At 74.2% G+C, this 13,940-nt stretch overlaps 9 non-coding genes and 4 pseudogenes across 9 annotated transcripts; all 13 read right to left on the reverse strand.

Annotated features, from left to right (window-relative positions):
* Positions 1–125: 125 nt before the first annotated feature.
* LOC133103803 (5S ribosomal RNA) lies at positions 126–244 on the reverse strand. Its single transcript, XR_009703382.1, has one exon. It is a non-coding gene; the product is annotated as a 5S ribosomal RNA (ribosomal RNA).
* Positions 245–1,162: 918 nt separating this feature from the next.
* Positions 1,163–1,281, reverse strand: LOC133103808 (5S ribosomal RNA). The gene has a single exon (XR_009703383.1). It is a non-coding gene; the product is annotated as a 5S ribosomal RNA (ribosomal RNA).
* A 909-nt stretch (positions 1,282–2,190) lies between these two features.
* Positions 2,191–2,309, reverse strand: LOC133078372 (5S ribosomal RNA; annotated as a pseudogene).
* A 946-nt stretch (positions 2,310–3,255) lies between these two features.
* On the reverse strand, positions 3,256–3,374 carry LOC133103812 (5S ribosomal RNA). Its single transcript, XR_009703385.1, has one exon. It is a non-coding gene; the product is annotated as a 5S ribosomal RNA (ribosomal RNA).
* Positions 3,375–4,292: 918 nt separating this feature from the next.
* On the reverse strand, positions 4,293–4,411 carry LOC133103818 (5S ribosomal RNA). The gene has a single exon (XR_009703386.1). It is a non-coding gene; the product is annotated as a 5S ribosomal RNA (ribosomal RNA).
* A 909-nt stretch (positions 4,412–5,320) lies between these two features.
* On the reverse strand, positions 5,321–5,439 carry LOC133078377 (5S ribosomal RNA; annotated as a pseudogene).
* Positions 5,440–6,349: 910 nt separating this feature from the next.
* On the reverse strand, positions 6,350–6,468 carry LOC133103821 (5S ribosomal RNA). The gene has a single exon (XR_009703387.1). It is a non-coding gene; the product is annotated as a 5S ribosomal RNA (ribosomal RNA).
* A 1,974-nt stretch (positions 6,469–8,442) lies between these two features.
* On the reverse strand, positions 8,443–8,561 carry LOC133103831 (5S ribosomal RNA). Its single transcript, XR_009703391.1, has one exon. It is a non-coding gene; the product is annotated as a 5S ribosomal RNA (ribosomal RNA).
* Positions 8,562–9,509: 948 nt separating this feature from the next.
* Positions 9,510–9,628, reverse strand: LOC133103838 (5S ribosomal RNA). Its single transcript, XR_009703394.1, has one exon. It is a non-coding gene; the product is annotated as a 5S ribosomal RNA (ribosomal RNA).
* Positions 9,629–10,545: 917 nt separating this feature from the next.
* LOC133103839 (5S ribosomal RNA) lies at positions 10,546–10,664 on the reverse strand. Its single transcript, XR_009703395.1, has one exon. It is a non-coding gene; the product is annotated as a 5S ribosomal RNA (ribosomal RNA).
* Positions 10,665–11,572: 908 nt separating this feature from the next.
* LOC133078384 (5S ribosomal RNA) lies at positions 11,573–11,691 on the reverse strand (annotated as a pseudogene).
* A 910-nt stretch (positions 11,692–12,601) lies between these two features.
* Positions 12,602–12,720, reverse strand: LOC133103845 (5S ribosomal RNA). Its single transcript, XR_009703396.1, has one exon. It is a non-coding gene; the product is annotated as a 5S ribosomal RNA (ribosomal RNA).
* A 910-nt stretch (positions 12,721–13,630) lies between these two features.
* Positions 13,631–13,749, reverse strand: LOC133074752 (5S ribosomal RNA; annotated as a pseudogene).
* Between the last annotated feature and the right edge of the window lie 191 nt (positions 13,750–13,940).

Genomic DNA, 13,940 nt, shown 5'->3' on the forward strand with positions numbered 1-13,940 from the left:
AGGTGGGGCCTGCAGCGCTGCCCGGCGGGGGCGGGGGCGGGGGCGGAGGCAGCGGCCTCGGCCTCGGCCTCGGCCTCGGCCTAGGCCGCGGGCGACTAAAGGAGAAGGCGGAGCGGGAGGCAAAAAGCCTACAGCACCCGGTATTCCCAGGCGGTCTCCCATCCAAGTACTAACCAGGCCCGACCCTGCTTAGCTTCCGAGATCAGACGAGATCGGGCGCGTTCAGGGTGGTATGGCCGTAGACGTTAAAAGGGGCCCGCGGAGTGCCTCTTGAGGCCCAGCTTCGCTGGCGCTTGCGCCTCCCCGCCAGCCCGGCGGCCAGCCCGCCCCGGCAGGGCCCCGCCGCCCGCCCAGGCAGGGCAACGGCGGCCTCGGGTACCAGGGGGGTGGCGGAGGGTTCGGCGACCTCCCAGCCCAGGGCGGGCGGGACCCACCAAACCGTTCGGCGCTTGGCGCCCCGCCCCAGATCCCGCACGTCGCTCACAGGGACGTGGCCCCGGAGGCTTCAGGGCCCGGGGCCCGCGGTCCCTTGGGCCTCCCCTCTGCCCGCCCACGCGGCGCTAGGCGCAGCCCAGCCGCAGCCCGGGCCGGCCCTCCTGCCCGACGGCAGTCGGCCCTTAACCCACTGGGAGCCACCATTGAGTCGGCACGGCCCCTTAGCCCCAGCAAGGCCACCCTTGCCCCCACGCCACCCGCCGAGCACAGGACCCGGCGCCTTGTGGCCGGCCGGCCCGGAGCACCGGCCCCGGCCCCCGCCCCCGCTCCCGCCCCCGGCCGTGGCGAAACGGCGGAGGGGGGGCTTTTTCCGGAGGGAGCTGTGGAGAGACACACCGGCAGATAGGTGGCTGCGCCGGGGCTGGGCGCTGGTGGGGGCGGCCAGGTGCAGGTCAAGGGGCTCGCGGGCCGCACGGCCGGCACCCGGGCCTGAGGCGGAGTCTGGGTTCAGGCCAGCCACCCCGGGAGCGGCTGGGATGCGGCTGCCTTCCAGGGCCGCCTTCTGGCCGCCTGGCCGGCCAGGCAGGCGGAGAGCGCCCCCTCTGGCGCGCTGTGGTGGGAGGGGCCGGAGGAGGTGGGGCCTGCAGCGGTGCCCGGCGGGGGCGGGGGCGGGGGCGGGGGCGGAGGCGGCGGGCGACTAAAGGAGAAGGCGGAGCGGGAGGCAAAAAGCCTACAGCACCCGGTATTCCCAGGCGGTCTCCCATCCAAGTACTAACCAGGCCCGACCCTGCTTAGCTTCCGAGATCAGACGAGATCGGGCGCGTTCAGGGTGGTATGGCCGTAGACGCAGGAGGGGCCCGCGCGGTGCCTCTTGAGGCCCAGCTTCGCTGGCGCCTGCGCCTTACCGCCATGCCGGCGGCCAGCCCTCTCCCGCAGGGCCCTGCCGCCCGCCCAGGCAGGCGACAGGAGGCCTCGGGGACCCGGGGGTGGCGGAGTGGTGGGCCACCTCGCAGCCCAGGGCGGGCGGGACGCTCCAGGCCCGTCGGCGCTTGGCGCCCCGCCGCAGATCCCGCTCGACGCTCACAGGGACGCGGCCCCGGAGGCTTCAGGGCCCGGTGGCCGCGGTCCCTTGGGCATCCCCCCCTGCCCGCCCACGCGGAGTTAGGCGCAGCCCGGCCACGGCCGGGCCGGCCCTCCGGCCGGGCAGCAGCTGGCCCGAAGCCACTGGGAGCCACCATGGAGTGGGCACGGCCCCTTAGCCCCAGCAAGGCCCCCCCTTGCCCCCACGCCGCCCGCCGAGCACAGGACCCCGGCCCTGGTGGCCGGCAGGCCCGGAGAAGCGGCCCCGGCCCCCGCCCCCGCTCCCGCCCCCGGCCGTGGCGAAACGGCGGAGGGGGGGCTTTTTCCGGAGGGAGCTGTGGAGAGACACACGGGCAGACAGGGGGCTGCGGCGCGGCTGGGCTCCGGTGGGGGCGGCCAAGTGCAGGTCGAGGGCCTCGCGGGCCGCACAGACGGCACCCCGGCCTGCGGCGGAGTCTGGGTCCGGGCCAGCCACCACGGGAGCGGCTGGGGTGGCGGCTGCCTTCCCGGGCCGCATTCTGGCCGCATGTCCAGCCAGCTCGGCGGGGAGCGATCCCTCCGGCGCGCTGTGTTGGGAGGGACGTGAGGAGGTGAGGCCTGCAGCGGTGCTCAGCGGGGGCGGAGGCGGCCTCGGCCGCGGGCCACTAAATGTCAAGGCGGAGCGGGAGGCAAAAAAGCCTACAGCACTCGGTATTCCCATGTGGTCTCCCATCCAGGTACGAAACAGGCCAGACCCTGATTAGCTTCCGAGATCAGACGAGGTGTGGTGCGTTCAGGGAGGTGTGGCCGTAGAATGCAGCGGGGGCCACGGTGTGCCTCTTGAGGCTTAGCTTCGCTGGTGCTGGCGACTTACCGCCAGCCCGGCAGCCAACCCTCTCCGGCGCGGCCCTGCCGTCCGCCCAGGCAAGCGACAGGAGGCCTCGAGGGCCCGGGGGTGGTGGAGTTGTGGGCGACTTCGCAGCTCAGGTCAGGCGGGACCCTCCAGGCCTGTAGGCGCTTGGCCCTCCGCCCCAGAGCCGCTCAACGCTCACAGGACTTGGCCCCGGAGGCTTAAGGGCCTGTGGCCCTCGGTCCCTTGTGCATTCCCCACCCTGTCAATCCACACAGTGCTAGGCGCAGCCCAGCCACGGCCTGGCCGGCCCGCCTGCCCAACGGCAGTTGGCCCGAAGCCACTGGGAGCCACCATTGAGCCGGCACGGCCCCTTAGACACAGCAACGCCACCCTTGCCCCCACGCCAACTGCCGAGCAAAGTTCCCGGCGCCTGGTGTCTAGCCAGCCCAGCGAACCGGTCCCAGCCCACGACCCCGCTCCCACTCTCGGCCGTGGCGAAGTGGCAAAGGGTGGGCTTTTTCCGGAGGGAGCTGTGGAGAGACACACGGGCAGACAGGGGGCTGCGGCGCGGCTGGGCTCCGGTGGGGGCGGCCAAGTGCAGGTCGAGGGCTTCGTGGGCCGCACGGACGGCACCCCGGCCTGCGGCGGAGTCTGGGTCCGGGCCAGCCACCACGGGAGCGGCTGGGGTGGCGGCTGCCTTCCAGGGCCGCCTTCTGGCCGCCTGGCCGGCCAGGCCGGCGCGGAGCGCCCCCTCTGGCGCGCTGTGGTGGGAGGGGCCGGAGGAGGTGGGGCCTGCAGCGCTGCCCGGCGGGGGCGGGGGCGGGGGCGGAGGCAGCGGCCTCGGCCTTGGCCTCGGCCTCGGCCTAGGCCGCGGGCGACTAAAGGAGAAGGCGGAGCGGGAGGCAAAAAGCCTACAGCACCCGGTATTCCCAGGCGGTCTCCCATCCAAGTACTAACCAGGCCCGACCCTGCTTAGCTTCCGAGATCAGACGAGATCGGGCGCGTTCAGGGTGGTATGGCCGTAGACGTTAAAAGGGGCCCGCGGAGTGCCTCTTGAGGCCCAGCTTCGCTGGCGCTTGCGCCTCCCCGCCAGCCCGGCGGCCAGCCCGCCCCGGCAGGGCCCCGCCGCCCGCCCAGGCAGGGCAACGGCGGCCTCGGGTACCAGGGGGGTGGCGGAGGGTTCGGCGACCTCCCAGCCCAGGGCGGGCGGGACCCACCAAACCGTTCGGCGCTTGGCGCCCCGCCCCAGATCCCGCACGTCGCTCACAGGGACGTGGCCCCGGAGGCTTCAGGGCCCGGGGCCCGCGGTCCCTTGGGCCTCCCCTCTGCCCGCCCACGCGGCGCTAGGCGCAGCCCAGCCGCAGCCCGGGCCGGCCCTCCTGCCCGACGGCAGTCGGCCCTTAACCCACTGGGAGCCACCATTGAGTCGGCACGGCCCCTTAGCCCCAGCAAGGCCACCCTTGCCCCCACGCCACCCGCCGAGCACAGGACCCGGCGCCTTGTGGCCGGCCGGCCCGGAGCACCGGCCCCGGCCCCCGCCCCCGCTCCCGCCCCCGGCCGTGGCGAAACGGCGGAGGGGGGGCTTTTTCCGGAGGGAGCTGTGGAGAGACACACCGGCAGATAGGTGGCTGCGCCGGGGCTGGGCGCTGGTGGGGGCGGCCAGGTGCAGGTCAAGGGGCTCGCGGGCCGCACGGCCGGCACCCGGGCCTGAGGCGGAGTCTGGGTTCAGGCCAGCCACCCCGGGAGCGGCTGGGATGCGGCTGCCTTCCAGGGCCGCCTTCTGGCCGCCTGGCCGGCCAGGCAGGCGGAGAGCGCCCCCTCTGGCGCGCTGTGGTGGGAGGGGCCGGAGGAGGTGGGGCCTGCAGCGGTGCCCGGCGGGGGCGGGGGCGGGGGCGGGGGCGGAGGCGGCGGGCGACTAAAGGAGAAGGCGGAGCGGGAGGCAAAAAGCCTACAGCACCCGGTATTCCCAGGCGGTCTCCCATCCAAGTACTAACCAGGCCCGACCCTGCTTAGCTTCCGAGATCAGACGAGATCGGGCGCGTTCAGGGTGGTATGGCCGTAGACGCAGGAGGGGCCCGCGCGGTGCCTCTTGAGGCCCAGCTTCGCTGGCGCCTGCGCCTTACCGCCATGCCGGCGGCCAGCCCTCTCCGGCAGGGCCCTGCCGCCCGCCCAGGCAGGCGACAGGAGGCCTCGGGGACCCGGGGGTGGCGGAGTGGTGGGCCACCTCGCAGCCCAGGGCGGGCGGGACGCTCCAGGCCCGTCGGCGCTTGGCGCCCCGCCGCAGATCCCGCTCGACGCTCACAGGGACGCGGCCCCGGAGGCTTCAGGGCCCGGCGGCCGCGGTCCCTTGGGCATCCCCCCCTGCCCGCCCACGCGGAGTTAGGCGCAGCCCGGCCACGGCCGGGCCGGCCCTCCGGCCGGGCAGCAGCTGGCCCGAAGCCACTGGGAGCCACCATGGAGTGGGCACGGCCCCTTAGCCCCAGCAAGGCCCCCCCTTGCCCCCACGCCGCCCGCCGAGCACAGGACCCCGGCCCTGGTGGCCGGCAGGCCCGGAGAAGCGGCCCCGGCCCCCGCCCCCGCTCCCGCCCCCGGCCGTGGCGAAACGGCGGAGGGGGGGCTTTTTCCGGAGGGAGCTGTGGAGAGACACACGGGCAGACAGGGGGCTGCGGCGCGGCTGGGCTCCGGTGGGGGCGGCCAAGTGCAGGTCGAGGGCCTCGCGGGCCGCACGGACGGCACCCCGGCCTGCGGCGGAGTCTGGGTCCGGGCCAGCCACCACGGGAGCGGCTGGGGTGGCGGCTGCCTTCCAGGGCCGCATTCTGGCCGCATGTCCAGCCAGCTCGGCGGGGAGCGATCCCTCCGGCGCGCTGTGTTGGGAGGGACGTGAGGAGGTGAGGCCTGCAGCGGTGCTCAGCGGGGGCGGAGGCGGCCTCGGCCGCGGGCCACTAAATGTCAAGGCGGAGCGGGAGGCAAAAAAGCCTACAGCACTCGGTATTCCCATGTGGTCTCCCATCCAGGTACGAAACAGGCCAGACCCTGATTAGCTTCCGAGATCAGACGAGGTGTGGTGCGTTCAGGGAGGTGTGGCCGTAGAATGCAGCGGGGGCCACGGTGTGCCTCTTGAGGCTTAGCTTCGCTGGTGCTGGCGACTTACCGCCAGCCCGGCAGCCAACCCTCTCCGGCGCGGCCCTGCCGTCCGCCCAGGCAAGCGACAGGAGGCCTCGAGGGCCCGGGGGTGGTGGAGTTGTGGGCGACTTCGCAGCTCAGGTCAGGCGGGACCCTCCAGGCCTGTAGGCGCTTGGCCCTCCGCCCCAGAGCCGCTCAACGCTCACAGGACTTGGCCCCGGAGGCTTAAGGGCCTGTGGCCCTCGGTCCCTTGTGCATTCCCCACCCTGTCAATCCACACAGTGCTAGGCGCAGCCCAGCCACGGCCTGGCCGGCCCGCCTGCCCAACGGCAGTTGGCCCGAAGCCACTGGGAGCCACCATTGAGCCGGCACGGCCCCTTAGACACAGCAACGCCACCCTTGCCCCCACGCCAACTGCCGAGCAAAGTTCCCGGCGCCTGGTGTCTAGCCAGCCCAGCGAACCGGTCCCAGCCCACGACCCCGCTCCCACTCTCGGCCGTGGCGAAGTGGCAAAGGGTGGGCTTTTTCCGGAGGGAGCTGTGGAGAGACACACGGGCAGACAGGGGGCTGCGGCGCGGCTGGGCTCCGGTGGGGGCGGCCAAGTGCAGGTCGAGGGCTTCGTGGGCCGCACGGACGGCACCCCGGCCTGCGGCGGAGTCTGGGTCCGGGCCAGCCACCACGGGAGCGGCTGGGGTGGCGGCTGCCTTCCAGGGCCGCCTTCTGGCCGCCTGGCCGGCCAGGCCGGCGCGAAGCGCCCCCTCTGGCGCGCTGTGGTGGGAGGGGCCGGAGGAGGTGGGGCCTGCAGCGCTGCCCGGCGGGGGCGGGGGCGGGGGCGGAGGCGGCGGGCGACTAAAGGAGAAGGCGGAGCGGGAGGCAAAAAGCCTACAGCACCCGGTATTCCCAGGCGGTCTCCCATCCAAGTACTAACCAGGCCCGACCCTGCTTAGCTTCCGAGATCAGACGAGATCGGGCGCGTTCAGGGTGGTATGGCCGTAGACGCAGGAGGGGCCCGCGCGGTACCTCTTGAGGCCCAGCTTCGCTGGCGCCTGCGCCTTACCGCCATGCCGGCGGCCAGCCCTCTCCGGCAGGGCCCTGCCGCCCGCCCAGGCAGGCGACAGGAGGCCTCGGGGACCCGGGGGTGGCGGAGTGGTGGGCCACCTCGCAGCCCAGGGCGGGCGGGACGCTCCAGGCCCGTCGGCACTTGGCGCCCCGCCGCAGATCCCGCTCGACGCTCACAGGGACGCGGCCCCGGAGGCTTCAGGGCCCGGCGGCCGCGGTCCCTTGGGCATCCCCCCCTGCCCGCCCACGCGGAGTTAGGCGCAGCCCGGCCACGGCCGGGCCGGCCCTCCGGCCGGGCAGCAGCTGGCCCGAAGCCACTGGGAGCCACCATGGAGTGGGCACGGCCCCTTAGCCCCAGCAAGGCCCCCCCTTACCCCCACGCCGCCCGCCGAGCACAGGACCCCGGCCCTGGTGGCCGGCAGGCCCGGAGAAGCGGCCCCGGCCCCCGCCCCCGCTCCCGCCCCCGGCCGTGGCGAAACGGCGGAGGGGGGGCTTTTTCCGGAGGGAGCTGTGGAGAGACACACGGGCAGACAGGGGGCTGCGGCGCGGCTGGGCTCCGGTGGGGGCGGCCAAGTGCAGGTCGAGGGCCTCGCGGGCCGCACGGACGGCACCCCGGCCTGCGGCGGAGTCTGGGTCCGGGCCAGCCACCACGGGAGCGGCTGGGGTGGCGGCTGCCTTCCAGGGCCGCATTCTGGCCGCATGTCCAGCCAGCTCGGCGGGGAGCGATCCCTCCGGCGCGCTGTGTTGGGAGGGACGTGAGGAGGTGAGGCCTGCAGCGGTGCTCAGCGGGGGCGGAGGCGGCCTCGGCCGCGGGCCACTAAATGTCAAGGCGGAGCGGGAGGCAAAAAAGCCTACAGCACTCGGTATTCCCATGTGGTCTCCCATCCAGGTAGGAAACAGGCCAGACCCTGATTAGCTTCCGAGATCAGACGAGGTGTGGTGCGTTCAGGGAGGTGTGGCCGTAGAATGCAGCGGGGGCCACGGTGTGCCTCTTGAGGCTTAGCTTCGCTGGTGCTGGCGACTTACCGCCAGCCCGGCAGCCAACCCTCTCCGGCGCGGCCCTGCCGTCCGCCCAGGCAAGCGACAGGAGGCCTCGAGGGCCCGGGGGTGGTGGAGTTGTGGGCGACTTCGCAGCTCAGGTCAGGCGGGACCCTCCAGGCCTGTAGGCGCTTGGCCCTCCGCCCCAGAGCCGCTCAACGCTCACAGGACTTGGCCCCGGAGGCTTAAGGGCCTGTGGCCCTCGGTCCCTTGTGCATTCCCCACCCTGTCAATCCACACAGTGCTAGGCGCAGCCCAGCCACGGCCTGGCCGGCCCGCCTGCCCAACGGCAGTTGGCCCGAAGCCACTGGGAGCCACCATTGAGCCGGCACGGCCCCTTAGACACAGCAACGCCACCCTTGCCCCCACGCCAACTGCCGAGCAAAGTTCCCGGCGCCTGGTGTCTAGCCAGCCCAGCGAACCGGTCCCAGCCCACGACCCCGCTCCCACTCTCGGCCGTGGCGAAGTGGCAAAGGGTGGGCTTTTTCCGGAGGGAGCTGTGGAGAGACACACGGGCAGACAGGGGGCTGCGGCGCGGCTGGGCTCCGGTGGGGGCGGCCAAGTGCAGGTCGAGGGCTTCGTGGGCCGCACGGACGGCACCCCGGCCTGCGGCGGAGTCTGGGTCCGGGCCAGCCACCACGGGAGCGGCTGGGGTGGCGGCTGCCTTCCAGGGCCGCCTTCTGGCCGCCTGGCCGGCCAGGCCGGCGCGGAGCGCCCCCTCTGGCGCGCTGTGGTGGGAGGGGCCGGAGGAGGTGGGGCCTGCAGCGCTGCCCGGCGGGGGCGGGGGCGGGGGCGGAGGCAGCGGCCTCGGCCTCGGCCTCGGCCTCGGCCTAGGCCGCGGGCGACTAAAGGAGAAGGCGGAGCGGGAGGCAAAAAGCCTACAGCACCCGGTATTCCCAGGCGGTCTCCCATCCAAGTACTAACCAGGCCCGACCCTGCTTAGCTTCCGAGATCAGACGAGATCGGGCGCGTTCAGGGTGGTATGGCCGTAGACGTTAAAAGGGGCCCGCGGAGTGCCTCTTGAGGCCCAGCTTCGCTGGCGCTTGCGCCTCCCCGCCAGCCCGGCGGCCAGCCCGCCCCGGCAGGGCCCCGCCGCCCGCCCAGGCAGGGCAACGGCGGCCTCGGGTACCAGGGGGGTGGCGGAGGGTTCGGCGACCTCCCAGCCCAGGGCGGGCGGGACCCACCAAACCGTTCGGCGCTTGGCGCCCCGCCCCAGATCCCGCACGTCGCTCACAGGGACGTGGCCCCGGAGGCTTCAGGGCCCGGGGCCCGCGGTCCCTTGGGCCTCCCCTCTGCCCGCCCACGCGGCGCTAGGCGCAGCCCAGCCGCAGCCCGGGCCGGCCCTCCTGCCCGACGGCAGTCGGCCCTTAACCCACTGGGAGCCACCATTGAGTCGGCACGGCCCCTTAGCCCCAGCAAGGCCACCCTTGCCCCCACGCCACCCGCCGAGCACAGGACCCGGCGCCTTGTGGCCGGCCGGCCCGGAGCACCGGCCCCGGCCCCCGCCCCCGCTCCCGCCCCCGGCCGTGGCGAAACGGCGGAGGGGGGGCTTTTTCCGGAGGGAGCTGTGGAGAGACACACCGGCAGATAGGTGGCTGCGCCGGGGCTGGGCGCTGGTGGGGGCGGCCAGGTGCAGGTCAAGGGGCTCGCGGGCCGCACGGACGGCACCCCGGCCTGCGGCGGAGTCTGGGTTCAGGCCAGCCACCCCGGGAGCGGCTGGGATGCGGCTGCCTTCCAGGGCCGCCTTCTGGCCGCCTGGCCGGCCAGGCAGGCGGAGAGCGCCCCCTCTGGCGCGCTGTGGTGGGAGGGGCCGGAGGAGGTGGGGCCTGCAGCGGTGCCCGGCGGGGGCGGGGGCGGGGGCGGAGGCAGCGGCCTCGGCCTCGGCCTCGGCCTCGGCCTAGGCCGCGGGCGACTAAAGGAGAAGGCGGAGCGGGAGGCAAAAAGCCTACAGCACCCGGTATTCCCAGGCGGTCTCCCATCCAAGTACTAACCAGGCCCGACCCTGCTTAGCTTCCGAGATCAGACGAGATCGGGCGCGTTCAGGGTGGTATGGCCGTAGACGTTAAGAGGGGCCCGCGGAGTGCCTCTTGAGGCCCAGCTTCGCTGGCGCTTGCGCCTCCCCGCCAGCCCGGCGGCCAGCCCGCCCCGGCAGGGCCCCGCCGCCCGCCCAGGCAGGGCAACGGCGGCCTCGGGTACCAGGGGGGTGGCGGAGGGTTCGGCGACCTCCCAGCCCAGGGCGGGCGGGACCCACCAAACCGTTCGGCGCTTGGCGCCCCGCCCCAGATCCCGCACGTCGCTCACAGGGACGTGGCCCCGGAGGCTTCAGGGCCCGGGGCCCGCGGTCCCTTGGGCCTCCCCTCTGCCCGCCCACGCGGCGCTAGGCGCAGCCCAGCCGCAGCCCGGGCCGGCCCTCCTGCCCGACGGCAGTCGGCCCTTAACCCACTGGGAGCCACCATTGAGTCGGCACGGCCCCTTAGCCCCAGCAAGGCCACCCTTGCCCCCACGCCACCCGCCGAGCACAGGACCCGGCGCCTTGTGGCCGGCCGGCCCGGAGCACCGGCCCCGGCCCCCGCCCCCGCTCCCGCCCCCGGCCGTGGCGAAACGGCGGAGGGGGGGCTTTTTCCGGAGGGAGCTGTGGAGAGACACACCGGCAGATAGGTGGCTGCGCCGGGGCTGGGCGCTGGTGGGGGCGGCCAGGTGCAGGTCAAGGGGCTCGCGGGCCGCACGGCCGGCACCCGGGCCTGAGGCGGAGTCTGGGTTCAGGCCAGCCACCCCGGGAGCGGCTGGGATGCGGCTGCCTTCCAGGGCCGCCTTCTGGCCGCCTGGCCGGCCAGGCAGGCGGAGAGCGCCCCCTCTGGCGCGCTGTGGTGGGAGGGGCCGGAGGAGGTGGGGCTGCAGCGGTGCCCGGCGGGGGCGGGGGCGGGGGCGGGGGCGGAGGCGGCGGGCGACTAAAGGAGAAGGCGGAGCGGGAGGCAAAAAGCCTACAGCACCCGGTATTCCCAGGCGGTCTCCCATCCAAGTACTAACCAGGCCCGACCCTGCTTAGCTTCCGAGATCAGACGAGATCGGGCGCGTTCAGGGTGGTATGGCCGTAGACGCAGGCGGGGCCCGCGCGGTGCCTCTTGAGGCCCAGCTTCGCTGGCGCCTGCGCCTTACCGCCATGCCGGCGGCCAGCCCTCTCCGGCAGGGCCCTGCCGCCCGCCCAGGCAGGCGACAGGAGGCCTCGGGGACCCGGGGGTGGCGGAGTGGTGGGCCACCTCGCAGCCCAGGGCGGGCGGGACGCTCCAGGCCCGTCGGCGCTTGGCGCCCCGCCGCAGATCCCGCTCGACGCTCACAGGGACGCGGCCCCGGAGGCTTCAGGGCCCGGCGGCCGCGGTCCCTTGGGCATCCCCCCCTGCCCGCCCACGCGGAGTTAGGCGCAGCCCGGCCACGGCCGGGCCGGCCCTCCGGCCGGGCAGCAGCTGGCCCGAAGCCACTGGGAGCCACCATGGAGTGGGCACGGCCCCTTAGCCCCAGCAAGGCCCCCCCTTGCCCCCACGCCGCCCGCCGAGCACAGGACCCCGGCCCTGGTGGACGGCAGGCCCGGAGAAGCGGCCCCGGCCCCCGCCCCCGCTCCCGCCCCCGGCCGTGGCGAAACGGCGGAGGGGGGGCTTTTTCCGGAGGGAGCTGTGGAGAGACACACGGGCAGACAGGGGGCTGCGGCGCGGCTGGGCTCCGGTGGGGGTGGCCAAGTGCAGGTCGAGGGCTTCGTGGGCCGCACGGACGGTACCCCGGCCTGCGGCGGAGTCTGGGTCCGGGCCAGCCACCACGGGAGGGGCTGGGGTGGCGGCTGCCTTCCAGGGCCGCATTCTGGCCGCATGTCCAGCCAGCTCGGCGGGGAGCGATCCCTCCGGCGCGCTGTGTTGGGAGGGACGTGAGGAGGTGAGGCCTGCAGCGGTGCTCAGCGGGGCGGAGGCGGCCTCGGCCGCGGGCCACTAAATGTCAAGGCAGAGCGGGAGGCAAAAAAGCCTACAGCACTCGGTATTCCCATGTGGTCTCCCATCCAGGTACGAAACAGGCCAGACCCTGATTAGCTTCCGAGATCAGACGAGGTGTGGTGCGTTCAGGGAGGTGTGGCCGTAGAATGCAGCGGGGGCCACGGTGTGCCTCTTGAGGCTTAGCTTCGCTGGTGCTGGCGACTTACCGCCAGCCCGGCAGCCAACCCTCTCCGGCGCGGCCCTGCCGTCCGCCCAGGCAAGCGACAGGAGGCCTCGAGGGCCCGGGGGTGGTGGAGTTGTGGGCGACTTCGCAGCTCAGGTCAGGCGGGACCCTCCAGGCCTGTAGGCGCTTGGCCCTCCGCCCCAGAGCCGCTCAACGCTCACAGGACTTGGCCCCGGAGACTTAAGGGCCTGTGGCCCTCGGTCCCTTGTGCATTCCCCACCCTGTCAATCCACACAGTGCTAGGCGCAGCCCAGCCACGGCCTGGCCGGCCCGCCTGCCCAACGGCAGTTGGCCCGAAGCCACTGGGAGCCACCATTGAGCCGGCACGGCCCCTTAGACACAGCAACGCCACCCTTGCCCCCACGCCAACTGCCGAGCAAAGTTCCCGGCGCCTGGTGTCTAGCCAGCCCAGCGAACCGGTCCCAGCCCACGACCCCGCTCCCACTCTCGGCCGTGGCGAAGTGGCAAAGGGTGGGCTTTTTCCGGAGGGAGCTGTGGAGAGACACACGGGCAGACAGGGGGCTGCGGCGCGGCTGGGCTCCGGTGGGGGCGGCCAAGTGCAGGTCGAGGGCTTCGTGGGCCGCACGGACGGCACCCCGGCCTGCGGCGGAGTCTGGGTCCGGGCCAGCCACCACGGGAGCGGCTGGGGTGGCGGCTGCCTTCCAGGGCCGCCTTCTGGCCGCCTGGCCGGCCAGGTCGGCGCGGAGCGCCCCCTCTGGCGCGCTGTGGTGGGAGGGGCCGGAGGAGGTGGGGCCTGCAGCGCTGCCCGGCGGGGGCCGGGGCGGGGGCGGAGGCGGCGGGCGACTAAAGGAGAAGGCGGAGCGGGAGGCAAAAAGCCTACAGCACCCGGTATTCCCAGGCGGTCTCCCATCCAAGTACTAACCAGGCCCGACCCTGCTTAGCTTCCGAGATCAGACGAGATCGGGCGCGTTCAGGGTGGTATGGCCGTAGACGCAGGAGGGGCCCGCGCGGTACCTCTTGAGGCCCAGCTTCGCTGGCGCCTGCGCCTTACCGCCATGCCGGCGGACAGCCCTCTCCCGCAGGGCCCTGCCGCCCGCCCAGGCAGGCGACAGGAGGCCTCGGGGACCCGGGGGTGGCGGAGTGGTGGGCCACCTCGCAGCCCAGGGCGGGCGGGACGCTCCAGGCCCGTCGGCGCTTGGCGCCCCGCCGCAGATCCCGCTCGACGCTCACAGGGACGCGGCCCCGGAGGCTTCAGGGCCCGGCGGCCGCGGTCCCTTGGGCATCCCCCCCTGCCCGCCCACGCGGAGTTAGGCGCAGCCCGGCCACGGCCGGGCCGGCCCTCCGGCCGGGCAGCAGCTGGCCCGAAGCCACTGGGAGCCACCATGGAGTGGGCACGGCCCCTTAGCCCCAGCAAGGCCCCCCCTTGCCCCCACGCCGCCCGCCGAGCACAGGACCCCGGCCCTGGTGGCCGGCAGGCCCGGAGAAGCGGCCCCGGCCCCCGCCCCCGCTCCCGCCCCCGGCCGTGGCGAAACGGCGGAGGGGGGGGCTTTTTCCGGAGGGAGCTGTGGAGAGACACACGGGCAGACAGGGGGCTGCGGCGCGGCTGGGCTCCGGTGGGGGCGGCCAAGTGCAGGTCGAGGGCCTCGCGGGCCGCACGGACGGCACCCCGGCCTGCGGCGGAGTCTGGGTCCGGGCCAGCCACCACGGGAGCGGCTGGGGTGGCGGCTGCCTTCCAGGGCCGCATTCTGGCCGCATGTCCAGCCAGCTCGGCGGGGAGCGATCCCTCCGGCGCGCTGTGTTGGGAGGGACGTGAGGAGGTGAGGCCTGCAGCGGTGCTCAGCGGGGGCGGAGGCGGCCTCGGCCGCGGGCCACTAAATGTCAAGGCGGAGCGGGAGGCAAAAAAGCCTACAGCACTCGGTATTCCCATGTGGTCTCCCATCCAGGTACGAAACAGGCCAGACCCTGATTAGCTTCCGAGATCAGACGAGGTGTGGTGCGTTCAGGGAGGTGTGGCCGTAGACGTTAAGAGGGGCCCGCGGAGTGCCTCTTGAGGCCCAGCTTCGCTGGCGCTTGCGCCTCCCCGCCAGCCCGGCGGCCAGCCCGCCCCGGCAGGGCCCCGCCGCCCGCCCAGGCAGGGCAACGGCGGCCTCGGGTACCAGGGGGGTGGCGGAGGGTTCGGCGACCTCCCAGCCCAGGGCGGGCGGGACCCACC

This window comes from Eubalaena glacialis, chromosome 1 (assembly GCF_028564815.1).
Source record: "Eubalaena glacialis isolate mEubGla1 chromosome 1, mEubGla1.1.hap2.+ XY, whole genome shotgun sequence".
NCBI lineage: Eukaryota > Metazoa > Chordata > Mammalia > Artiodactyla > Balaenidae > Eubalaena > Eubalaena glacialis.